At 50.8% G+C, this 22,923-nt stretch overlaps 1 pseudogene; it reads right to left on the reverse strand.

The window, feature by feature from the left end:
- The window catches only part of LOC129008694 (guanylate cyclase D-like), a 68,452-nt pseudogene that overhangs the window by 22,497 nt on the left and 23,032 nt on the right, over positions 1-22,923 (reverse strand).

Below are 22,923 nucleotides of genomic sequence, written 5' to 3' on the forward strand. Positions count from 1 at the left end.
GCACTGTAATGAATACAAACAAATCCATTTCAAAGTGTTGCTGATTTCACAGCCGATTTTATCATTGGGTATGTTCTCAGTTAGTGGATATTAGAAGTCAAATAGTAGCATGTGAGGCTCTAACCATTTTTGACATTAAAATGGAGTCTTCATATGTGAACATGCTGGGAACCCCTGCCCCAGGCCAGGCTAGGTCTCATGCTCCCCTCACTGCGCCAGGCATGCTGTCCACACCCCAGGCATAGCCATGGTTGACGGACAGTGCTGAGGGCTGGGGGAGGAGGCTGAGCATCTAGCTCTGGTGGGACCTGGCTGGGCTCTAAGAGGATGCCCCACAGATGACTCCAAGAGATTTTAGAACACTGAGCTTGGACCAGGGATGTCCACCCAATCCCAGGTCCACATCTTCCCCTCTGAGAAGTCCCTTCCTCTCTCTGAGCCTCACTTAACTCTAAAAGGGGGGCAATTAGCCACCCCCCAGGGTTGTCAAATGGAATCATGCACATGAAAGCGCCTTGGGAACTGCAAAGTGCCCCCCCACCCACAGGATCCTAAAGAGATGTTAGAGTCAGGAGAGAACCTGGGACCCCCCTTAGCATGCTCCTCACATCACCCCGCAGATATTTATTGAGCACCCACTGCATGCCAGGCACTCTGTCTACAGCATTTCACTGAATCCTCACAGCTGCTCTGGAAGGCAGACATCATGGTTCCCATTTTACAGATGAGAACACTGAGGCTTGGAGCCTAAAAGGGATTTACTCAAAGTCACGAGGCATGTTGGTGTGGAGCTGGGCTTAGGTTGGTGTTCCCTGGAGCCTGTGGCCTGAGCCCTGAACTCCCTGAGGCCTAGGAAAGCACACAGCAGGAAGCAGTGGGCCCTAGGCTGACAGCCTCCTCAAGGGTGGCCAGAGCATTCCAGGCCTGGGTCCCTGCACCCAAAGCTGGATGGAGCCAGGCCTGGAGCGCCTTGCACTGGTGGCATGGCTTGCAGATCCCATCTGGCCAGTCCTTCCCTCCTCAGAGGCAGATGACGGAGAGGCAGCCGAGGAGTGTTGAACAAATGGTGTGATAAGGCCCCCCTTCTTCCCACTCCTCCATCTCATAAATTTGGGCCTGGAATGCTCATTATTCACACGGCAGTGCTGTGGTGGAGAAAGGCAGTGGGGCTGGGCCTCCTGTGAGTTAAAGATTATCCACTGGGGTGGGAGCTGATGGTGAGCTCGGCACTGTCACTGCTCTGCACTGTGGGCCGAGGTGCCAGGTGTCTGTGGAGGGCCAGGTCCCTGGGACTGGGAAGAGGCAGCAGGAGGATGACAGAAAGAGCAGTCCGGGGTCCAGGGAGCCCAGACAGAGAGCACAGAGGGGAGGAAACATTTTTGGAGTTGGGCCTTGGCACTGGGGCTGGAAGAGAGAAAGTGTGTACAGGCCAGGTGACGATGGGGAAGCTGCGAGTGATTATCCTGGGGAGCCAGAAGTGTGAGGACAGAGATGCTCTGAAGGAGCCTGCCTGGGCAGGTAACGAAGCCCCCTGGTATTGAGCAGCCTGGCCATGTTGGCCACGGGGCTGGGGATCTGGCACATTTGTTACTGGATTCCCATTTATAGATGAGAACACTGAGGCTCAGAGAGGGTAAGCGGTTTGTGTGAGGTCACAGAGTAAGACAGTGACACAGCTGGAATAGGGCTGAGCTCTGTGTAGCCTGTGCTGGGCATGGAGGGCAGGTGCAGTTGGGGCATGAGCACCTACAGGCATGGCAGTGACACTGGGGAGGAAGGCAGGGGCGGGGATTTTCACCCAGAGCGCAACGTCCTTAGCCCCTGGAGTGGGTCAGCTGCTATTCTGGCAGAGTTGCTGAAGGCTGTAGGGAAAAGAAAGATCAGACTGTTACTGTGTCTATGTAGAAAGGGAAGACATAAGAGACCTCATTTTGAAAAAGACCTGTACTTTAAATAAATTGCTTTGCTGAGATGTTGTTAATTTGTAGCTTTGCCCCAGCCACTTTGACCCAACCACTTTGACCCAACCTGGAGCTCACAAAAACATATGTTGTATGAAATCAAGGTTTAAGTGATCTAGGGCTGTGCAGGACGTGCCTTGTTAACAAAATGTTTACAAGCAGTATAATTGGTAAAAGTCATCGCCATTCTCTAGTCTCAATAAACCAGGGGCACAATGCACTGCGGAAAGCCGCAGGGACCTCTGCCCTTGAGAGCAGGGTATTGTCCAAGGTTTCTCCCCATGTGATAGTCTGAAATATGGCCTCGTGGGATGAGAAAGACCTGACTGTCCCCCAGGCCGACACCCGTAAAGGGTCTGTGCTGAGGTGGAGTAGTAAAAGAGGAAAGCCTCTTGCAGTTGAGATAGAGGAAGGCCACTGTCTCCTGCCTGCCCCTGGGAACTGAACGTCTCGGTATAAAACCCGATTGTACATTTGTTCAGTTCTGAGATGAGAGAAAAACTGCCCTATGGTGGGAGGTGAGACATGTTTGCAGCAATGCTGCCTTGTTATTCTTTACTCCACTGAGATGTTTGGGTGGAAAGAAACATAAATCTGGCTTACGTGCACGTCCAGTCATAGTACCTTCCCTTGAACTTAATTATGACATAGATTCTATTGCTCACATGTTTGTTGCTGACCTTCTCCTTATTATCACCCTGCCCTCCTACTACATTTCTTTTTGCTGAAATAATGAACATAATAATCAATAAAAACTGAGGGAACTCAGAGACCGGTGCCGGTGCAGGTCCTTGGTATGCTGAGCCCCGGTCCCCTGGGCCCACTGTTGTTTCTCTATACTTTGTCTCTGTGTTTTATCTCTTTCTCAGTCTCTCATCCCACCCGACTAGAAATACCCACAGGTGTGGAGGGGCAGGCCACCCCTTCAAAGGCTGCCCGGCTTAAGTCAAGTTCTCATGGTCAGACTTTAGATGTGCGTGTCTATGTGATCTTCAGGCCCAGATTTCCTGATTGCCATAGAGTTTCCCACCAGTCAGAGACTCTAGCCAGGGACAGCCAAGGAAGGGGAGGAGGGCACCTACCTTCCACTGGGAGTCCTGAGGAGCGGTAGGGTGGGCCCCGAGTCAGCACCTCCTGCAGGATGATGCCAGCTGAAGATGTCCCCTGTGAGGGTGCTCCGCCCAGGGCGCCCAGGCCCCGGCAGCAGCTCAGGAGCTGTCCATAGCAGCTCTGCAATCACAGGGCAGGGCCACGCCACCATAACCTACTGACCACCCAAGCCAGGTTGGGTGCGTCTGTTCTCCCCAGTTCGAAAGTAAAGAGCCTACAGCTTGTTCAGAGAGGAGAAGCAATCAACTCAAGGTCACCAATGCCAGAGGACTGGAGATCGCCCTCTCCCCGCACCTTACAAGCACCTGGTTAAACAGAGGCCCCCAAACCTACTGGCAGCCCCCTGCCTATCCCTGAGCTGACCTTCCGGGGCTGGCCAGGGTTGGGGAGCCTGCTGAGTGTCCAGGGGCTCTGCATAACCATGGTCAGTGACCTTGAGCACAAAGCGTCTGTCTACCACAGTTTTCGAACTTGAGGCAGCCAAGAGGGAAATGTTGGTGATGCAGATACCTCACGCCCTGAGGTGGACATAATGGGGGTCCATTGGATCTGTAACGAATGAGAGGAAACCTGGTTCTCTCAGAATTCCCACAAGCCTTCCTGCCTCCCCGTACCCGTGGCCATGCTGTTTGGATATTCCTGGGTTAGACAAAGCTGAAAGAGCCTAGCTGTGGGAAATCTGAGCATCTCCTGTCTCCCTGCCCTCCCCACTTCCCTGCAGTGCCAGGCCCAGGGAGGGATCTCACGCAGATCAAATCCAGCAGCAGGGAGGCCTTGAAGGTCCAGTCTAGGTGCAGGACCTCATTCCGCAGCAGGTTCCCCAGGAGTCACAAAAAAGCCCAGGCAGGTGGCGACATTCTCACCCTGCGGCTCCCACATCTGTCAGGGAAATGGGCACCTCAGCAGCCCTCAGGGGCCGTTCGAGGGCTGGACCAGGTGCAATCCACATCTAGGCCACCTGCTCTTAGCACCAAGCACAAGAGTAAGCATGGAGAGGCATCAGAAATGTTGAATGATTGGATGGATGGACAGACAGATGGGTGGGTGGTGAAGGATGGATGGAGGATAGAAGGATGAATGTATGCATGGATAGATGGTGGTGGGTGGTAGATGGATAGATGGATGGGTGAGTGGATGGTTGGGTGGGGAGCTGGTGGGTAGGCAGGTAGATGGGTGGGTGGGTGGTTGATGGGTGGGTGGGTGGATGGATGATGGGTGAATGGGTGGGTGAGTGGGTACTTGGTGGGCTGGTGGGTAGATGGGTGGGTGGGTGGATGGATGAGTGAATGGGTGGGTGGCTGGGTGGATGGATGGGTTGGTGGGTGATTGGTCAGTGGGTGGATGGGTGGTTGGTGGGTGGGTGAGTTGTTGGGTAGGTGGATGGGTGATTGCATGGTTGGTGAGTGGGTGGGTAGATGGATGGGTGGATGGGTGGGTGGATGAATGGGTGGATGGGTGGGTGGGTGAGTGGATGGGTGGTTGGTGGGTGGGTGGTGAATGGGTGAATGAGTCAATAGGTGGATAAATGGCAGATCACTTGAAGCCAGGAGTTTGAGATCAGCCTGGCCAACATGGTGAAACCCTGTCTCTACTAAAAATACAAAAATTAGCTGGGTGTGGTGGTGCACACCTGTAATCCCAGCTACTTGGGAGGCTGAGGTGGGAGGATCGCTTGAGCCTGGGAGCTGGAGGTTATAGTGAGCTGAGATCCAGCCACTGCACTCCAGCCTGGGTGAAAGAGCGAGACCCCATCTCAAACAAACAAACAAAAATCTACTCACATAGTTGCAAGATGCCCACTGGGAAATGCCTAACTTAAATTCCAATCACTTAATCCTTCTGAACTTTATTTCAGACTGTGGTGATATTGGAGATATCAATAAAATTCACGATGTATCAAAAGCACAGCACTTGCCAGGAAGAGTTCTAAGTTATTTCACGCGTTCTCTGCAATCATAATCCCCCAGAAGGTGGCTATCACTAGCTCCATTTTACAGGAAAGCTAAGAGTTCCATGGAGGCAAGATTTCACCCAGATCTTCCTGACTCAAGTCTCATGCTCTGTCTCCATCCCTCAGTGCCTCTCAGGATGGTAACGATCTTGGGGGTGAAAATGCTTATGTGGTTAGTGATAACAGGTGCTTAGGATCTCCCTGAGGGAGGGGACTTTGTCTCCCTTCTCCATTCTGTATCCCCAAAGCCCAGAACACTGCACATAAGTGATGCTCAGTAAACAGCGAATAAAAGAAAGGATGGGTGGAGGGAGGGGGCTGCAGGATGAGGTCCCTTCATGATGAGTTGCCATGTGAGGGCATTGATGGAGGACACTGCGCCCTGGTGGTTATGGGGATTGTGGGTTATGGGGTGGTGACGTGGCTTTAAGGATGCTGGTGTGGGACAGTGACAGCAATAGTGAACCACTGTGATTGAGGCATTGGCAGTGGGCAGGATCACAATGGCAAGAATAACTTCCTCCTTGAGACCAATCTGGATCAGTAAGGGTCTCCTAAGCAGCGTCGCTCCCCACCCACCTTCTGAGCCCTCTACAGCCCTGCCTTCCTCAGGAGGCTGAGACAGCTTGGGTGCAGCTCAGGGTCTGAGCCCATTTCACACTCCTTCAGCCACACCCAGTCTCCCTGTTCAAGGAAGAGCAAGAGTTTAGCTGCTGCTTCTACTCAGCTGTGGGACCTCAGGAAAACCCCTCTACCTCTCTCAGCTTGGTTTCTTCCCCATCAACGCATTCCTTCTGTGTGTTCTGAGCCAGGCACAGCCTGGTGAGCAGAAACATTTGCTATAAGCCGGGCAGAGCCAGGGGCCGGGCTTTGGCTGATGGACTCCAGTTCCAGTCCTGACACCACTACTTTCCAGCTCTGTGACCTGGGGTGGGTGACTTCAGTTCTCTGAGCTGCAGGTTCCAAATCTGTAAAGTGAGAACAATAGCACCCACCCACATCTCAGGGGCTTAATGAGATGGGGGGTATCAAGTATGCTCGCCCCTGGTCTGCAGCTTTGCCCTGCAGGCCTCAGGCCCTCATGCACCCCTAACCCTGCGAACTGCTTGGGTGGGGAGCTCTGTGACCTGGGGATTCATGGGGAAGAGAGAGGGGCGGGTAGGAGAGGAGGGGTCTCAGGTGGGGGCTCTGCCCTTGCCTTGGCCTGGCCCAGAGCTAGCTGTTAACCTTGGCCTTCTCTCTTCCATCGCTGATGGGTTTTGCCTTCTCAGCCTCACCTACAGCCCATCAGCCAACTCGGAGAAGCAGACAAAACACTCTTTGTACACTATTGAAGCCTCCTTGCAGCAGAAAAGAAAAAAAGATGGAATTCCCTCAGGGGACAGGTAGAAAAGAAGGAGCAAGCAGCTCATGTTGCTTCTGTAGAAACAACTAGCCTGGCTCATCTACCGTGAGAGTCTTGGTGTAGGTGAATCATAGCATCCATGAATTGTTGAACTTGAGAATGACAGCACCTGAGAAATGGCGGCGTCCTCGGCGTCCTGAGATGTTGCTGAACTCACCTCTGACCGCCCAGCCTCCCTGCCAGCTGGTGGCCTCTGATCTGCCCGAGGCTATCCTGGGCTGGGTGCTGCCCCCACATGTCAGGGCCTGGGAGACCCAGGATCTCACCTTACCTAAGCAGGCAGGAGGGTGACCTAGGCTGGCCTTGGTCCCTGAGAGAGGCCCTGGGGTGAACCGCACCAGCAGCACTGAGGGCCAAGTGCCTGGGAACTGGTTGTTCCTTCAGGTCAGATCATGAACCACGCTGGGCCGGGAGTTGGGGTTCCACTTCCCACTCCTAGCCCTGCTGCCAATTTGCCAAGTGACCCAGGAAAGGCACTGCTCCTATCTGGGCCTCAGTTTCTCAGTCTGTAACAGGAGTAGGCCATACAGAGGCCCAAGAGGTTATGGGGTCCCTCGGCTTCTCCCAAACTGACCGCAGCTGCCTAGGCCTAGGCATGGGGGTGGCAGAGGCCCTTGCTTGGTACAGGGCCACACTGGTGGGTTCCCAGGGGGCTGGCAGACTCTTTGCTGACAGCTGGGCCACTGACCTCAGGCTCCCACCATCCGCCACCCTTCTCCATTCAGCATCCACATGCAGCCTCTGGAGGGGGCAGGAGTGGTCAGGAGTATAGACTGGGCCTCTGTCTGCTGTCCTCCCGCTCAGCTCAGCCCCTGCCCTACCCACCCATCTGTTCAGGGGTGGATGGACGAAGGTGAGCTCCTGGGCTGTCAGCAGGATCCCGTGGGGGCCCCACACCAGCTGCAGCTGCTGGATGCCCAAACCGGAGGCAAGAGAAGGGGCAGGGCAGTGGAAGCGATGCCAACGCCCCCTCCCAGCCTCAGTCTGGCCTCTGACTCAGAGCCGTCACTTTTCCTCTCCCCGTTTCCATTTCTGTCTCCCTGTCAGTCCCAGCTGGGCCAGGAGGGCACTGAACACTGTCTCCACGCAGCCCCTCTGCCTCGGGCTCGGGTCTGGAACCCCTGGGCCTGACGCATCTGCTGGTCCCCAGTAGCAATGTTCCCAAGTTGCCAAGAGTCCTCATGGGGCAGCCCAGAGAGGGCTGGGATTGGAAGGCTGCCTGCTTCCAGATACGCCTGAGACTCAGGGATGGTCTGGATTTAGGAACACACAGGAATTTAGACCCCAGGGAGAATTGTTTTCAAAGCTGGAGGGCCCCTGGGAGTCATTCTGGCCAACCCCCTCACTATACAGATGGGGAGCCTGAAGCTCAGGATGTGGAGCACATCCAGGGTCATAGGCTTCTTCCTCAAGTCTCAAACGGACTTTCTCAGGAGGCAGCCAGGGCCTTGACAAGTCCTGGCTGGGGCTCTGGGACAGACAGGAGCACCGGGGGGCCCTAGGGTCCTGGGAGACGGAGGCTGGGAAAGCCCCCTGTAGACTGCCGGGGCTGTGCACGCAGAAGGGAGGCCCCGTGGGATAGGAGCCCTCTGCAGGCCTCTCCCCATAATGCCGCCAAAGTGATTTTTAAAGGCTTAAATCAAATCTTTTCTTACTCAAACCCCACTGATGGTTTCCCATTTTACTTACAGTAAGTTCAGACTCCTTGTGGCCCACAAAGCCTCACATGCTCAGGCCCCAAGCTCATCTCAAATTCCTGTGTCATCACCCATGACAGCTCAGCCACTCCACACTCCCTCCTTCGTTTTCCTCCATCAATTGGAGCTCGCTCTGCCTCAGGCCCTTTGCACTTGCTGCTTCCCCTGACTGGTCGCTCTTCATCCAGATCCTCGTCTAGCTGCTTCCTTACCATTTGGAGCTCAGCTCAAGTGCCACCCCCCAAGTGGGCTTCCCTGCCCATTTAGCTCTTGCTGGCCACTACTCTATCCCGCTCCTCTATCACCGTATCCTGTTCTGTTTTCTCGGTGGCATTATCACTATGGGAATTTAGTTATCTGGTTATTTGGTTATTGCCTGTCTCCCCCTAACAGAATAGAAACTCCTTAAAGGCCAGGTCTGTCTTGTTCGCCACTGTCTTCCTGACACCAGACAGAGTGGCACATGAGAGGGATTCAGTCCACATCTGTCAGATAAATGACTGCCTGAATGGCCCACCATCAGCATCCACATCCCTGTCACCACCTCCAGGCACTACTGTCTTCTTAATACCAAGAAGCAGCCATCCCCAGGAGACTCAAGTTCACTGAGTCCTGTAAGTCAAGCCAGGCCAGCAGCTATGTCCCCCACCACTAACTCTCTTCAGAATCACAGCAATGACTACAGAAAATCTTCCCCTCTCTCCCACCCTCCCACGCTCCCAACACTTTCCCCTTCTGATCTTTGTCATTTGCTAGAGAGATGCAGAGCCAGGAGAGGAGACATGTGCGTAAGAGAAAGAGCAGCTGGGCCAGGAATGAGGATTTCAGGGACTGAGAGAGCTGGAGATAGATAAATAGAAGCAGAAGAGACAAAGAGGAGCACTGACAAGGCAGGCCAGAAAGGTGAGTGATATGGGGAGGAACAGAGACATGCGGGAGTCCCCCCTTATCTGCAATTTCTCTTTCCATGGTTTCAGCTACCCACAGTAAATCAGGGTCTCAAAATATTCAGATATTTTGAAAGAGGCAGAAAGACCACATCCACTAACTTGTATTACAATATATTGTTATAATTGTTCTATTTTATTATTTAGTTATTGTTGTTAATCTCTTACCGTGCCTAATTTATAAATTAGACTTTATTATAGGTATGTAGGTATAGGAAACGCAGCATATATAGAGTTTAGTACCATCCATGGCATAAGGCATCCGCTGGGGGTCTGGGAATATGTCCCCAGTGGATAAGGCGGACTACTGCAGACATACACATATACATATACGTACACATATACATATACATACACATATATGTATACATACATAAGCCACCTCACGGGAAAAGCCATATACATATACATATACAAACACACATACATATACAAGAAGGAGAAAGTGATTGACCACACCCAGGGACTAGGCAGAGAGATACTTTGTCAAAAAGAGGCCATGTGCCCATGGTGGAGATGGGCCTGAGCGCATGCACCCCTGCCCCTGGACCCCCACTCAAGGCATACAGGGGTCTGCACTAGGAGCATACCTACCTGCTCTGGCTCCAGGTAGGCAGCCACCTCTCCACTGGGCCGGGCAGCAGCAAAGGCCTTGTCTATGGGGCCAGACTCCAGGCTGATGGTGAGCACTGCATCATAGGCCTCCTGCAGGGGTCCACCAGTGCAGAGAGACAGGTAGGAGCGGTTGCAGTAGGACAGGGAGAAGAGCAGCGTGTCATAGGGCAGGAAGACTAATCTCCCATCCACCAGGCCCTTGGCCCAGGCACGGCTCAGCAGGGTGGTCATCTCCAAGCCCCCCAGCACTGCCAAGTGCATCCACAGCACCACAACTGGGGCCAGAGATGGCAGGGTAACCTTTGCAGGCCCAGTTCCACTGTGGGCTGCCCTGAAGCCCACAGTTCTCTAGTCCTGGAGAGCTGCTCAGAACTCCCGGGCACCTGCTCTGCTGCCACCCCACCCCCACCCCCACCCCCACTGGTCTAGCAAAGGTAGAATTTCCCTTTAATCTGCCCCCCATAACAGTAACAGCCAAGGCCACCAAATCTGAGTTTGATCTGATGAAAAATATCCCTTTAATGGAGGATAGATTTGTATTAATATGGCCCTCCCAGCCTGTCTGCCCAATGATTTTGACCAACGTCCTGCCCTACCCAATTCCACTGGCCCTGACAATTGTGAATATGTATTGATAGTTTTCTTCTTTCTTTCTTTTTCTGATTCAGGGTCTTGCTCTGTTGACCAGGCTGGAGTGCAGTGGTGCAATCATGGCTCACTGCAGCCTCACATTCCTGGGTTCAAGCAATCCTCCCACTTCGGCCTCTGAGAGAGCTGGGATTACAGGTGTGAGCCACACACTTGGCTGTCGACAGCTTTCTCTCTGTTGTCCTAAAGAACTTTCTCAAACATTTTGTCATTCAGTGTTACAACAGCACTAAGAAGCATGTTGGCCATTATCTCTATTTTTCAGAGGAGCAGTTGGGGAGTTGCTCAGGATGCATAACCACCACAGTGGTACAGCTAGAATTTGAACCCAGGCAGGTTGGCTCCCAGCTTATAATCCTTTTTTTCTTTTTTAAAGAATTTTTTTTTAAATTGAGATACATATAAAATTCATTCTTTTAAAAAATGTACAATAAAGTGGTTTTAGTATATTCACCAAGTTATGTAACCATCACCACCGTTGAATTATAGAACGCTTTTATCACCCCAAAAATAAACCCATTAGCAGTTGCTCCCCATTCCTCCCTCTCTCAACCCCAGTCAACCAGGAATCTGCTTTTTGTCTCTATGGATTTGCCTATTCTGGACATGTCATACAAATGCACATAATACGTGGTACTTTGTGTGTGGCTTCTTTTTTTTTTTTTTTTCTTTTTTTTTGACAGGGTCTCACTCTGTCGCCCAGGCTGGAGTGCAGTGGCACGATCTCAGCTCACTGCAACCTCCACTTCTTGGGTTCAAGAGATTCTCCTGCCTCAGCCTCCTGAGTAGCTGGGATTACAGGCGCCCGCCACTACACCTGGCTAATTTTTGTATTCCGGCTAATTTTTGTATTTTTAGTAGAGATGGGGTTTTACCATGTTGGTCAGGTTAGTCTCAAACTCCTGACCTCGTGATCCACACCCCCCCCACCCCACTCTGGGCCTCCCAAAGTGCTGGGATTACAGGGGTGAGCCACCGTGCCTGGCCTGTGTCTGGCTTCTTTGACTTAGAGTAATGCTTTCCAGGTTCGCCCTTATTGCGGCATACATCAGTACTTCATTCCTTTTGGTGGCCGCATAATACTCACTGTAAGGTAGACCACATTTTGCTTATCATCATTGGCTTGTAATCCTAACCTTGGCCCTGGGTGGCATCCTTTAGGTCTAAGTAGACACAGATACATTCATCTCTACCTTAGTAAGAGAAGTAGCCCTGAATAATAAAGCTGCCAATTTCACCCCCAGGCCCCAGGACAGAAGGGAGCCCTTGCCAAGGTCGGGGTCCACACTGGATTTCCTTTGCATCTTTTCCGTCTTCCCCGCTTGGGTCCTGACCAGCACGGCAATCGCAGCCACAAAAGGGCCACCACTTGTTTGGGATGTGGCCTGGGTTTTCACTGCACTCCCTTTTTGCAGAAAACCCAGGAAGGCTGAGGGTCTCCTTGCTGGAGCCTGAAGACCCCTCATCACATGAACTTCAGGGCCTGGAGCCCTGGCTTCCGCTGAGCCTCTGGGGGCCCGTACTGTGAGGGCCACAAGCCCATCCCCTCCATGTCTTAGATAGTGCGGGAGGTCCTCAGAGAGGCCCACCAGGACTGAGTGGAAACAGAAGCTGGGCCTGTGTCCCATCTGCTCTGCTGGGCCGACTTCCCAAACGCCCTTTCTCTTAAGGGTTGGAAGCGCTGTTCTGTATTTGGCCACGCGGGGGAGCTGCTCCACGCAACTCAGGACTAAGCCACCTCACGGGAAACGCCAGCGCGGGCTGCAAGCTGTGCAGCTGTGTGAAGGCACGGTCCTGAGCCCGCTATCTGCAGTAGATCAGCCTCATGCCATTAGCGAAGAAACCATAGCACAGAGAGGATTGGTGACTTGCCTGAGGTCACATGGGTGCGGGATGGGGTGGAGGGGGCGGCAGTGGGACTCCCTGCAGTCTGACTCCAGAGAGTGCCCCTCACCCCTCTGCCTCCTGGCTCCTGAGAGCCAGCACTGTGGCTGGAGCTCAGTCCCCTGCAGCACGGGTGGAGAAGGAGTCTGAGGGTCTCCCCACCCACTGCTGCCGGGCTCTGGCCATGCAGAGCCAAACTGTTGACGTTCTCCCGGTCCTGCTGGCATGCTACCTCCACGCCTTCGCACTAGCTGGAGTGCCCTCTGCCTGGAATGCCTTTCCCCGTCAGCTCCACTCCAAAATCAGTTTCTCATCGTCAGGCCCTGTCCAGTGTCACCTCTTCTGTGAAGCCCTCCACATCTCTAAGCAGATCAGCAGCTCCAGTCTCTGGGCTCCCCTGTGCCCTGCATACACACCTGTCTCCCAACAGACTCAGGCTCCTCACGGCTGGGGCCCAGCCAGATCCTGCCTGTGTCCCCAGAGTACAGCCAAGGTCGGGCAGACTGTGCTCTGCAGTAGGAAATACATTTTACCTTGGTAGACTCGCGAGACTGACTGTATAGAACCTGAGTACCCTGAAAGGACATCTCTCAGAACCACTTACCCTTGCTACCTGCAATGCAGTTCATAGTTACTACTGTTATTCCTATCTATTTTAGTTTATTCTGCTCAATTCTGTTCTTCTCTTTTTCTATTTCACTCTCTTTTTTTCTTTTTTTCCTTGAGACGGAGTTTCGTTCTTGTTGCCCAGGCTGGAGTGCAATGGCACGATCTCAGCTTACTGCAATCTCCACCTCCCGGGTAAGCAATTCTCCTGCCTCAGCCTCCGAGTAGCTGGGACTGCAGGCACACACCGCCATTCCCAGAGGCCCTGACAAGGACTTTTTAACCCCTCTTACAGAGGAGGAAACTGTGGCCCTGGGTGGGACAGTGACTTGTCCAAGATCTCACCAAATATTAGGACTGAACTCGGACCAGAGCTTGGCTTTCTGCCTCCTAGCCAAAGACAAAAATCACTTCTTTTTATTGACACCTGGAACATCAGAGCTGAAGGATCCTTGGAGATATAAACATCTAAATCAATTTCTCTGTGTACAGATAGGGAGACAGGCACAGAAAGGAGCGTGGGTAGCCATCAGTCCCACAAAGCTGCAGCAGGCTCCCCTGGCCTGAGGTCTTGCTGGCCATGCTCAGTATCCTGAGAACTCTGCAGTGGATGGCCAGCAGGGGCTCACAGAGGGCTGAAGATCTTAGCAGGCCAGCACTGGGCCAAGGCGGGAGCTGGCTTTTAATCCCAGTTCTGCCACTGATTTATGGGACAGTCTACAACCCTTTCTGTGCCTCAGTTTTCCCAGATGTACAGGGAGAGCTTGGCTTAGACATCTAGGTTTCAAAAGATCATTCAGCTCTGATGTTCTACATGTTTACAAAAATCCAGAGACAGTTGGTTTTTGTCCCTTAAGCTGGCCACATCTCCTCTCCCAACCCTTCTCCCAGGAGTGTGTGAGCCTCTAGTGTCTCCACCTCTGGGCAAAATAGACTAATGTGCCACCCTCCTGGGGAGAGACCATTTGTATTTTTAGACTCAGGGAGATGGGCCCCAAGGATTAGCCACAGACTGCTTGGCTCATAGAGCCAAGCTCCTCGAGTTAGTCAACTTCACAGCCCCATAATCTCCAAAAGTTGAAGATGCCTTTAGCTGCACTAACACATGAATGACCAAAATAGGGAAGGTGACAGGAACCTGGGGAAGGGGGATGGGGGATTCCTGTCATAGTGAGGGGCCCTGCAGCCCCTGCAGCCAAGGGTCATCCTCCTGTCCCCCAACCTGGTGCCTCCTACCTTCTTCCCGAGCAAGCTCCCCACAGACCGACCTGCCACTCTGCGTTATTGGAGCCAACTCGTTGCCTCTTGGTAGGCCCTAAGGTTCCTGCAACAGGGTCCTTAGATGTCAAGCTCTCAGAGTAGACTCTGGCCTGAGGGGGTCCTTTCCCCCAACAGCCTGTATGATCACCACTCCTCTGCCTGTGCCTTTCAGACCCTGCTCCCTGGGAAGGCCCTCCTACATGGCTCATTCCCTACCTGTCCCTCTCAGGAGCCTGAAGAAGCCACTTGGAAAATTAGATCTGTTCAGACCCCAGTGCTCTGGGGAGCCACAAGCAGCAAGGAAGAAGGGAATAAAGTAAAGAGAGACACGTAGAGGGGGATGGAGAAAGAGAGGAGAGGTCTTCAGCACGCCGGACAGCTCCAGACCTGGTTGGGGGCGGCTCCCAGGAGGAAGGATGGGCAAGCACTAAAGAAACCCTTAGTTTATTTGAACCTCTGCCATGTGCCAGTCCCTGTACTAGGCACCATCCACACAACCCACGGAGACAGGCATTACTATTATCCTCACCTTATAAAGTATGGCCCAGAGAAGTTAGGTGATTTGACCAAGGGCACAGAGCTGGTAAGCGGCAGGGCTGACTGTAGGTCTGGGCTCTGCTCATGGATACAATGTGTAATGATCAAGTCAGGGTAACTGGAATATCCATCACCTCAAACATTTATCTTTTCTTTGTGTTGGGAACATTACAATTCTTCTCTCTAGCTATTTTGAAATATATAATAAATTACTGTGAACTATAATTTCTCTGCTGCACTATCGAACACTAGAACTTATTCCTTCTACATAGCTGTATTTGTGTACCCTTTAACCAATTTTTCTTCATTCCCCTTCTCCCCACTTCCATTCCCAGTCTCTGGTAACCATCATTCTACCTTCTGCCTCCATGAGATCCACTTTTTAAGCTCCCACATATGAGTGAGAACACGCAATATTTGTCTTTCTGTGCTGGACTTATTTCACTTCACATAATGACCTAGAATAGAGGCCACTCCTTTCTGGGGTGAACACTTAGGTGGAGATAGAGACCTCAGTCCATGGGCTCCAGCCCTCCCTCTTCCACTTGCTTTCCCCTACCTAGGTAAAGTTAGCTTTTACTAGGTGCACTCAGCATCCGCTCTATGCTGGGCGTTATGAATACCCATCTCATTTAACCTTTATAGCAACCTTGTGAAGGGATTACTGTCTTTTGCTTTCTTCATGTCACTTTATTCATTCAACAAATGTTTACTGAGTGTCTTCATCATGGTTCTGCCAAGGGGCCAGCCTTCCATCCACCCCGACCTCCCACCCCTAATTCCTGTTTTCCCTCTTGCTCCCTTCCATGTTTCAGACACTGTTCTAAACACTTGAGCTAAATCAACCAACAAGCAAATTTAAAAGAACAAAAAATAAAGATTTTTGCCCCTCACGGAGCTTACTTTCTAGCAGGGTTAGGGAAAGGTGTGTTAGTAAACAAAAAATAAACATAATAAGTAAGTAGACATATTTTTAGTGTTCGAAAGTGATAGGTGCTATTAGAAAAAGAAGGGTAATAATGCCATGTTATAACTCTGTGGAAGCGTTTTTCATATTGCTACACAAGTGTCATAATTTCAGTGGTCAAAGAACACACTGAATGGATGTGTCATTAGTTAGTATGGATGGAAGGATATGAAGCCTCTGTGTCTGGTCTTTACTGGGTTTCCCCATTTACCATTGACCAGGACTGGGCAAGGGAGTATTAAAGGGCTCCCCAGTTAGTATATGGGGCTCTGGTCATGGTCCTCCCTGTCCCCATTGTAAGGCAACAACCATATTTCCTTGTGATAATTGGGATTGATTACTTGGGCTTACACAGTGATTCCCTTCTGTGTCCGTTGATTTAGAGTCCTGAGGAGCCCAAAATGGCCAAGCAATAGTTTCAGTTTTCAATTCATTGGAAAAATTACTGAATTCTCTGGAGGGAGTGTTTCTCCCCTGGGAGAAACTAGGTGCTCCAAACCACTGAATCCAAGACCACGGGCACAGGCAGGAAATATTCTTCTAGTGAGTTTGTGGGTGATAGTGAAAGAGGCCACTCCTATCTTTCGTCTTTTGTTCCCAGCCCATCCCTTCTGACTATAGGAAGGTGGCCCACTTGGCCCCTAGTATAAGGCATATACTGCACCCTGGAAGCACAGGATGCCATCTCCTAGATCATTTGGCAACTGAGCTATTCTCTAATGGACCATTCCACATTTCTGTCAAGCCAGATGCTTCTGGGCGATGGGAGATGAGCTCACTGCTTCAGTTCCTTTGCAGTAAAATGCTTCCCCTGGTTAGAGGCAATGTCGTGTAGGACAATATAGTAACATATAGGGCACTCTTAGACTATGAATGATGGTACTGGCAAAAGCATCGTAGGCAAGAAAAGCAACTCTACATACAGTTATATTTCTATCTCTACAAGTAGAAAGAAAGGCATTGCTGCTTCTATGAAGGGAGAGCTCTCATATAATCAAACTGTCACCAAGTAACTGGCTGACCCCCCAGGGAAGTGGTGCCGGTTTTTGGGCTGAGCAGTGGCCTCTGCTATCTGCAGGTTGGACACTCAGCTGTGGAAGTAGCTAGATGGGCCTTGGTGAGTGCAATCCCATGTTGTCAAACCAATGAAAGTCTCCATTCTGAATGCCACGGCCACATGGCCATTGAGTAAGCACTGGAGGGGCTATGGAAAGAATCTGACTGATAGCCACAAGTCATCTTGTCCACCTAATCTTGAGGATTTCTGTCATAGGTGCCCACTAGTGGGGCATTCATGTGGAGCACATGTGACTGCCCTGAGAGGCCTGTCCACACACCTCACTGACACCAATTTCCAATTTTATTTATAGCAAGACTCTGGCCATCCAGACAGTCCATTGTCAACTGCCCATGAGTCAAAGTAAATAAGTACCACAGGCCCACTCTCCTTCAGCACAAAATGGACAACTAGCTGTGCCCCTCTGAAATCCTGCCCAAGAGGAAGATTTCCTTTCACCACTTGTATGTCAGGACCAGCCTTGATTGGAGAGGTAATGCAGCTACCATCCCTTTCTGGCTGGTACCAGCATACTGTGATATCCACCCACGAACCAGACCCACACTTCTTCCTCCTCTACCGACTGCCAATGAGAAACTCTCCATGTATGGTTTTGGTATCAGGTATCAGTTGAAGGAGAAGTGGCAAAAAATAAGAGAAGATACCATGGCAGTCTAGGCCATCTGCTTGGCCACATAGAATGCTTCTATGCATGGCCAATCTTCTGATCCAGTGAATCAGATAGCCCCTGGTTCAGTGGTCAATTCTGGTAGAACAGTCATTCAGTATTCATAGTCATATTTGGTCTCCACCAGGAGTAGGAGCAAGTCAGAACTGCTTTTCAAGTGGATGAAAGTTGTCCACAAAAAATAATATATATGGTTTTATGCCCAAAGCCTAGTGCTCTGTGCTGTAATTCTCCTGTTGGAAGTTGAAGAGGCTCCAGGTTGCATCTCTGTCTGCCACAGATACCATGGCCTCTGTTGGGTCATAAGTTTCAGTGGCAGGGCAACTTGCACAAATCTGCTGTTCAGCCCCTTTATTGCCCTGGGATCTACTGAAAACTGGCAGTTTCTGGGCTACCTGATAAATAGATCAAGACAACACTCCCAAATGTGGTATTATTAGGTGGGTGCAAAAGCAATTGCGGTTTTTGCCATACTTTTATGCCATACTTTTATGGCAAAAACCGCAATTGCTTTTGCACCGACCTAAGACATTGCTTCTAGCATCCAAACAGGCTCACCAAGCACTAGTCCCCTTCTATGTGATGTTTGGTACAACATGCCACAACTTGCTTCTCACATTAGAAAAGGTATTCCACGGGCCCCTAGGAACTTCACCAATATGACAGCGCCCTAAATTTTTGCAAGGTGTACCTCCTTCTCTCTGGCATGTATCACTAGGATATTTAAAATACCGGCTACCTCCTAAACACCAGATCCAATTAGCAAAATTACATCAATATAATGAACCAGCATGATGTTCTGTGGAATACTGAGCTGATCCAAGGTCTCTTTGAGCTCTATTATGATAGCAAACTAGAGAGGTAACATAGCTCTGGGGACAAAACAATAAATAAAGGCATCCTGTTGTTCTGCAAACCTCTTTTTCCTTACTGATAGGAATGGAAAAGAAAATATTTGCTAGGCTAATGGCTGCCAACCAGGTGTCAGGAGCTGTACTGACTTGATCAAAAGATAGCTGGAATGGCAGCTTTGCCTGGCATCACTTACTAATTATTAATAAGTTTGTGATAATATACTATTATTCTCTAGGACCCACCTGGTCTCTGCACCAGTCAGAGTGCAATTTAAATGGGGCCATGATAGGAATTACCACCTATGCTTCTCTCAAGTCTTTGATGCAGACACTAATTTCTGCAATTCCCTGAGGAGGATTGCTTTTGCTGTACTCACTGGGCAGGGGGAAGCTGGGTAGGGAGCTCAACACTTTCCCCCATGAAGCCCCCAATCCACAGGCCAGGGAACAAATATAGGGATTCTATTAGTGGTTATATATGTCTACTCCCATCACTGATTCTGAAACTGGGGAGACACCCACAGAACGCATGCGTGATCCCACCAGACCCTCCATTAGAAGGTCTCAGGCCAAGATCGCGCGTGTTCCCTGACCTTGCTACTCTTTCCCAGTGGCCCTCGGGGCATTTTGGTTCTTTGGGAAAGAGTGACCCATTGGCCTAGTCTCTAGTAACCTTCTGGATGGCCTGAGTCCCTCCCCAGAGAACAGTCACCTTGGTTCATACCACTGGTCCCCCTTGGAGGAAGAGTCATGATCTATAATTTCCTCAAAGGGACACAGAGTCCCCTCAGTCAAGGACTCTGAGTCTGTGGACGGCTCAGTCTGGGAACCTGGTAAAAGGCAATATATTCTACTATAATGATTCAAGATGGGTTTCCGTCTAGCACACTTTGAAGTTTTCTTTCCATATGTGTCAAGCACATATACATGCCCCTCCTTTAGTGTAAGAGGCTGTGAGGAGGGAGGTGTTACAACTCTGCAGCCTTTAGCTGGATCCTGGACTTGGTGCCCTGTTATACCTTCCCCGCGCCTACAGGACATGAGGTACTCCTTCAAGCTGTCATGGAAGCCTTCTGATGGTCACATGTTCTCAGTTGTATGGTCATAATTCTAAATTTCATATTTCATATATACATGGCTATAAGAAACAGCCAGGTTGCTTATCTTATCTGATTCTAAGAGACAAAACAAAATAAAACAAAAGAAGTAGTCAGGAGCCTCCACCATGTTCATAAGCAGTCTCGTCGCCACCAGGCTAAGTGCCAAAGCTGCCTCATAGCCCAAGGTCTGGCTTCTGACCTGCACTTTAGCCCTTGCTCCCACCAATGATAACTTGCTTGCATCCTATTTCTCCCAGCAAGGAGATAATCCGTGTGTTGCACAAATACAGAACCAGCCCAACTCCAGAATCCTGTTTGAAGGGTCTGTTTCCTAGGGCCATTTCTGGTATTAGTCAGGTCCAGCAGAAACTGAGGGCACACTCAAATTAGGACAATTCTAGGGTAACTGTTTCACACAGGGCAATGATAAGGGTGGGGGTAGTGGCACCATAGAGAATGTCACAGTGACTCAAGGCTAATGTTGGCAGAACTGTTGCCTCCCCAGGCCCAAAGGTCTCAGGAGAGGGAGTTTTCAGGAAATGGGAAGAAAGCTGGCTCCCTTGACAGGAGCAGTGACTTTGGTGAAAGGGCACAACTAGATTGCAGCGTCCCTACAGGGAGGGACTTAGGGTACCAGAAGCCCAATCCTGTGTCTTCCCTCCCTCTGATCTGCTGTTAGGTCTTCTCATTGGCTAAACTCAACTGAATCCGGGGGCAAGAGACCCATTGCTGTTGTTCATACACGTCAGCTCCTGGCACCCAGAAAGGGCGGGTGAGGGTGGAGAGTGGATCTGGATGGGCAAAGGGAAGACCTCGGCACAACCACTTTCCCTGGGAGAGTCAAGGGGCACGGCCTTGGGAAGGGGAGGTTTTTCCCAGGAGCAGGTTCCTCCAAGTGCATCCAAGGAGAGAGGAGTGACACAGGCAAGTGTGCAGAGGCTAGAAGCTGCAAGGTACACACAGGTGTGGGCTGTTTTCCTGCAAGGAACATGGATATCAAGACACAAAGGTAACAGGCAGGCCTGGCCCCAGGTCTTTGTTAATCTGGAAAAGACCTTATTTCTGGAGTCTGTTCATCTTCCTGGCTTGGCTTCTCCCCCACCGGAAACCCAGAGAACTCAGGAGAGACCCCCAACACAGTGGCCCACGCACGGCTGATACCACTGGCTAGGGCCACAGCACCAACATTCCACCCCGCTGTCCACCCAGTTCCCAAGGCCTTCAGGGCTCGGATCTCACCAGGGCTCATTTGCCCAAACTTACCCTTTAACCCATTTTTCCTGAGTGCCTAGCCCTGCAAGCGAGACATGGTTTCCATGCCTGAAGGGGCCACTGTCTGGTGTCTGCCTCTATAAAATCCTGTGGCAACAATAGCTCAGCTAGAAGAAAACACAAGATGTGCACGGAGCCCAGAAGAGGAGACTAAGTGCGCGGGGTAAAGACAAGGAAGCTGTCAAGAAGGAGGTGTCCTCTGACTGTGTCTCGAGTGTCCATAGCCACTTGCCAGGCACATAGGAGAGGAAGGCGTATCAGGCAACAGGACCAGCATTAGCAAGTGTCTGGAGGCACAAGGGCGTGGAGAATGCCAGGAAAAGCAAATGCTTGGTTTCCTGAGGCTGGGACATGGCAGGCGATGAGGCTGGAGGGGTTGGCAGGGGCCAAATAAAAAAGGGCCTTAAATACCAGGCTTGGGAGTTTAGATTTTACCCTAAAGACAAGGAGCAGGTAGCAGGGGGCTCTGGAGAGTTCATGGCTTCGTCTGCATTTTTCAGATGTTACTATTGTTGTCTCCATTTGACAGATGAGGAAACAGACTCAGGTTAGGTGAGTAACTTACACAAGGTGACATCACTTGTGCAAGTCATGTGACATACACCCTAGAAGCATCTTATCTCTTTGAATTCCTGGGGAGAGCAGCAGAGTATGGTGTTATGCTCTAGTTATCTGATGATGGGAAACTACCTCAAACTTAAAGCCTTAGCACATTGACAATTGTTGATTTCGCTCATGAATCTACAATTTGGGCAGGAATTGACAAGGAAGCTTTGTCTCTATGCCATACAGCATCAGCTGAGGCCGCTTCCCCAAAGCAACTTGTAGAGTGCGGGGCACGGCTAGGACCAGGAGGCAAGTCCCAGGAATTGGGGGGAAGGCCAGCCACCAGCTCCTAGGTCCTGGCAGAGACTGAGTCACAGGCAGAGGGCCATTGCTCCGGTGGGTGTTACCAGGAGATAGGACTGTTCTGGCTGGTGGGGTATTAAAGGCCCATCAAGGGTGTTAGAGGCCACTCCGTCTGTTCCCCAGGAAAATGGGAGTCCTTCACCGAGGAAGGAGTTTTAAGTGGCCTCTATGCCGCCACCGAGACAGGACAGCAGGTCCCTGTGGTATCTCCACTCAAGCTTGCACACGTCCACTGCTGAGCCATTCACTGCTCCCTGCTGTGGAGTGCTCGGCCTGCAGGCTTCTATCCTTGGAGTTGGGAAACCGGCCTCACTCCAACCTCCACACTCGGGTCGCTGATCTGCGCTCTTTGCCCACAGGAAAAGCCTGCCCCACTCCCCTTGTCAGCCCCAGGTAGTCAGGCAGCAGCAACAAACATACAACACAAGTAAATCACACCCACAGAGCCTTTGCAAACACCCAGTTCATGTCTCATTTAGGACTGTCCCAGGTGCTTTGCACTCATTCAGTTCCCACACTCCTATGAACAGGACAGGCCTTCCCTGTCTTGCTCATCACTGGGTCTCCAAGACCCTGCCTGGCATATATTAGATATACAATAAGTATATGTTGAATTATTAACCCCATTTAGAGAGAACCAAGGCACAGAGGGATTATTGCTTGCCGAAGATCACACAGCTCTGAAGTGGCAGAGCTGGGATTTAGAGCCAGGCACTCTAGCTCCAAAATTCATGCCTTCAACTCCAATATGTTCTGCTTTTTAATTAACATAATGTCAGTCAGGCGTGGTGGCTCATGCCTGTAATCCCAGCACTTTGGGAGGCCGAGGCGGGCAAATTACCTGAGGTCAGGAGTTCGAGACCAGCCTGGCCAACGTGGTGAAACCCCATCTCTACTAAAAATACAAAAATTAGCCAGGTGTGGTGGTGGGCACATGTAATCCCAGCTACTCAGGAGGCTGAGGCAGGAGAATTGCTTGAACCTGGGAGGCAGATGTTGCAGTGAGCCAAGATCACGCCACTGCACTCCAGCCTGGGTGACAGAGCGAGACTCTGTATCAAAAAATAGAAATAAAAAATAAAAATAATGTCAACCATTTCCCCAACTTTTCTTTTTACAGGAAAGCATTTCCAAACTTTTTTCTTACATAGGTAATAACAATGACATGACATAAGTAGCACTTGTCTATGGCCCTGGAATATAGTCTCATCTCACTGGAGTCTCACTAGAACCTCTACAGCATAAGGCTCAGACAAACAATGGCCTTTCCTGCCCTGTTGATTGCCGCACCCCCAAAGCCAAGCCTGGTGCATAGTATATACACAATAAATATATGTTGAATTAGTTAACTTTACAGATGAGGCACTGGGATTCAGAGAGCTGATTCTTGCTCAGGGTGACAGAATCAGTAAATGACAGAGCCCTGATTTGAAACTGGTCACTCTGTCCCCAAAG

This window comes from Pongo pygmaeus, chromosome 9, assembly GCF_028885625.2.
Source record: "Pongo pygmaeus isolate AG05252 chromosome 9, NHGRI_mPonPyg2-v2.0_pri, whole genome shotgun sequence".
NCBI lineage: Eukaryota > Metazoa > Chordata > Mammalia > Primates > Hominidae > Pongo > Pongo pygmaeus.